This window comes from Morone saxatilis, unplaced genomic scaffold, assembly GCF_004916995.1.
Source record: "Morone saxatilis isolate NCDOM2014 unplaced genomic scaffold, NCSU_SB_2.0 Contig7, whole genome shotgun sequence".
Lineage (NCBI taxonomy): Eukaryota > Metazoa > Chordata > Actinopteri > Moronidae > Morone > Morone saxatilis.
Window position 1 is genome coordinate 5,406,791 of NW_023340246.1, and position 4,675 is coordinate 5,411,465.

Here is a 4,675-nt window from a genome sequence, read left to right on the forward strand (position 1 = left end):
GCACTATGCTTTCCACTGGGATGTTTTTATCTACTTTTCCACACCTCTAATCTTGCTCTCACAGAAGACCTTCATTTATCTTTAAATATTTCAGACAACTTTTGCTTTTACTTTCTGGAACTTTGTTGCCAAGTATTACTAACAGATAGCAGTGGTCTGCATATAAATATTAGACTGATTTACCATTCTGTTCTTATTTCATTCAGCACAGATTATTGGCTGTGGTGGCTTTATTAATAATATAAATCATGGTAGACAGGTGGGAATAGAGTCAGCAACCATTGCATTTGTAAAGCTTCCCTCTAAACCTACCTGAGGGTCAGTTTATTTTCAGCAGTAAATATTTAGTACTTCATGACTGAAAGATACCCGAGCCCCATCTTTCTACAGACTGGTTAAAGTGACTGTAGTTTGATAAACTGGCATCAAATCCAACCAGTGTGATTACTAACAGGATTTAACACACATACACTATGCATACTCATGTTTGTGCATACGTGGCGGTCATTATAGGTCATTCATTGAAACAGATATGGGGATTCACAAACATACGTGTGTGTGTGTGTGAAGTAATTTGGTTATATCTATGCATATACACTTGCCTGTATATGTGGCTTTGATGCTGTCAGCTATATCTGTCTCCTTCTTTGCACGTCTTTCAACCCATACATGGCCTCTTTTTGTCCATATCTTTCTAGTTCACATAATTTTTGCTACATTTAGACACAGATCATGTAGGTTTGCATTTCATTTGGCTGTATGGTTGTATTTATCTTACTTGGAATAATGCGTACTGTTTTAGCGTTATACTGGGCTGGTCTCATTACATGGTCTGTTTCCATCTTTAACAAGTTGCCCAACTTGCAGTTTTTAAAAGTTTGATGCACATTAATTTGTATTTTCTTTTGCCGACCTTGTTAATGAAGTGTTTAGAATTCAACTAGAAGACAAAGGAAAGATACAATCACCCTCTTAAAAAGAGTTTTTCACAACTTTCTGTAGCCCTATACACAGTGATTAATGTGCTACAGCATACAAACAACTAAATCTGTGAGAAGTACTTTGCGGGATATATTAATTTATATAGGATACTGAAGCATATAATTACTTCATGTAATTTACTGTTGTTTTTCTGGTGGCATGAGATCTGTTTCCATGGAAATACATTGGGCATATTCAAATGAGGGTTATTCATAAGCTGGGTATTAAGACATTTTATAACCACAGTAGCAGACCTAACAATCTTCTTTGTCTTTTTTTTTATAAATAATGTGTATAATAACTGGATGTGTCTGATCAATGGCTTAATTCTATGTGATGATACTGTTGCAGCTTCAGTGCTGGTGACTGTGACTCCACCATTACCATGTGGTCTGCCAAGGTCACAGCCATTTGTCATCAGCCTCTAAATCTGTAAGTGGGTACTTCACCTCATTTTAGCCTGGTTTATAAGCAGCATCATTAGTGATCTAATGATTTGCACACAAACACATGCACACATGCACATAAATATACACCAATCAGCCATAACATTATGACTACTGACTGGTGAAGTAAATAACACTGATTATCTGGTTATCATGGCACCTGTCAGTGGATGGGATATTTTAGGCAGCAAGTGAACATTTTGTCCACAAGTTGATGTGTTGGAAGCAGGAAAAATGGAAAGCACGAGGATTTGAGTGACTTTGACAAGGGCTAAATTGTGATGGCTAGACAACTGGGTCAGAGCATCTCCAAAACTGCAGCTCTTGTGGGGTGTTCCCGGTCTGCAGTGGTCAGTACCTATCAAAAGTGGTGCAAGAAAGGCGACAAAAAAAGCAAGGAACCGGAGACAGGGCCATGGAAGCCATCGGCTCAGTGATGCACGTGGGGAGCAAAGCTGGCTGTGTACGATCCGATCAACAGTGCGAGCCTAGCTGGTAGCTGAACAGTTAATGCTGGTTCTGATAGAAAGGCTGTCAGAACCACAGTGGCATCACAGTTTGTTGGTATGTGGCTGATCGGTGTAGACCAGAATTCTAAAGCGGGATCCAACTTGAAGCTCTTGGGTCTGCATGCATCATGAATTGTCCTCAAGCAAGACACTGGAGCTGAACAACTCCTGCAGCTCGAGGATAGCTGTTCTGTAGTTGACCCTGACCTTTGACCTCCCAGTGGAGGGTGGCAAGACAAAAAATAAATGCTTGTTGGATTCAGTGTTGTAGAAACGTGGCCAGTTCCATTATGTTCAGGTTGGAGTATACTGATGGAGTAGGCTATACTTGGCCTGATTTAAACCATGCTAGCGGAGTGTTATACTTACTGATAGTTTCTTACACAGAACCACCTGGGATCAGATCAACAAACCATATAACTCTAAAGCTGGTAGAAGAGAGAAAGCATCTTTTGCATCAAAAAGCCTAAAGTGCAGTTCTTTGCTGTTCTTGCAATCAAGGGTTATGCTGTCTCAATTTGAATACTTACATACTTACATTAACTATTTTGAATACATAAGCATTCACACTGTCGAGTGCGGAAAAATGCAGTGCACTGTGAGTAGCTCTCTGAGTTGTTGTATAATGAACAGTGTCTTCAGTGCCACCTCTGTAGCTGCCATTACGTCTTCAAAAGAAGCTGATTTGAAGCCTTGCAGATGAATTCTTACGTGATCTTGTGATTTTGAGTCCAGCTTTGCGGAGTGGCTCTAGAGATAGCAATGGCTGGTTGCCAGTTGGTTCACCCCTTTGGTCCACACTGAAATATTTTTAAAACTATTGGATGGATTGCCACAAAATTAGGTACAGACATTGATGGTCCAGAAAGAATTAAGCCTACTGTCTTTGGCGTTCCCCTGATTTTCCCTTTTCTGCCATGAGGTTACCATTTGAGGTTTTGAGTGAAATATCTCAACAGTGTCCAGATGGATTGCAATAATTTTGTTCTGTATTTAGTTCTAACTAGCAGGTTAGCATGCTAAAAATCTACAAGGTATACATTACACCTACTAAACATCTGCATTTTAACCCATTTTTTGTGAGCATGTTAGGCTGCTGATGTTAGCATTTAGCCCAAAGCACTACTGTGTCACACACTTCACAAAGCAGCTAGCACGGCTGTAGACACTGAACCATGTACATAACATCTAATAAATAGTCCAGGTCGCATGTGATGGTCCTCAGTCCTTTCACCTCAGCCACGTAGACAACATTGTAGACTATTAGATACCATTCTTCTTCATACGGCGCTTGAACAATGATCGTAGTCTCTTTGTTCTTTGAGTGATCTACTACCATTCTGCCTGTTCCAAAGCTGATGATCATTTTCGACATGTTAATCACCGTGTTTTTCATAGTATAAGCTATGAAGCACAGCAATCTAAACAATGCCACCATCCTATTGAGCCAGTATTCAGCACCACTGGTACTTCTGTATTTCTGGTTTTAGATAATTTGACGTTGTTTTGTCAGTATGGGTGTTTTTTGCTTCCTTTTTTGTTTTTTTTTACAACAAAACAAATGGAAATATTATTCCATTTCAACTAAATCACAAGATTCAATTGAGTTTTGCAGCACACATCTCTCTCTCTATCTCTCTCTCTCTCTCTCTGTCTCTCTCTGGTAGAGAGACATCTATCCACTGAGCATGGGGTAACCATAGTAACTAGAAACTAGGTTATAAAGTACTGTATATATACAACAGTAAAGCGCACAAGAGCGTACAGTGCACTGTCTCAGACAGTCAATATTCTGTCAACAAAATGTCCAATAGAGAAATGTTGAATATCAAATACACAATTCCAAAACCTTTGTTTGACAGGATATGAGTGTGTCTAGTCTGTCTCTATTCTGGATGTGACTCTCCATCTTCACCTATAACACACAATCTCTTACTTTCATTCTATGATATTCAATGGGCTTTTATCATAAAACTACTATAATAAAAGTGTTCACATGCACATGAGAGGAATATAAAACAAAGCAATAGAAACACATGTAGTCCACCACATAAACTGTATTATGTGGTAGGGCTTATTTAGGTCAGTTGGTAACATAAGTACTATATGTGCATAAAAAGGTCCTTTTAAAAGGTAGTGAGAAACATCATTCCCCCAACTGTAATTGCAATTTACAATGTACTTACATTGATGAGTCTGAGGAGATAAAATTGGTGATATTTGTCCATAGATGAATACCAACTGAAAACCAAAACCAGCAAATAACTGATGCTATTACCTGTGTAGAAAAATCCTGATGTCCTTATTTCTCTTCTATACATTACCATAGACCATGGAGACCCAGTATGTTAATTATTAACACAATCAATAATACCTTCTGAAATAAATCATTATATGAATGAATACAGACAAAATATGGAATATAAAAAAACTGTGAAATAATCCAATCAATCTGCACAACTCAACTTACTATCATGAAATGTTATTTCATCCTGCTCCTTTAACAGTAACATAGTTTATTATAAATGATTTTTTCATTCTGTTTTTCATTTTACAAAATTTTTCCCCCCCAATAACCATTTTATTTTATAATTGCAATTTTCATCACAAAGTCTTTGTCAATAAGAAAAATAAGACAGAAATACAAATTCTTTAATACTAAATATAAAAAGTCTTTAATATTAAATATTAAAGAATTATTATTATAATGTCGTCCGAAGACTATTAAAAACACTGTTG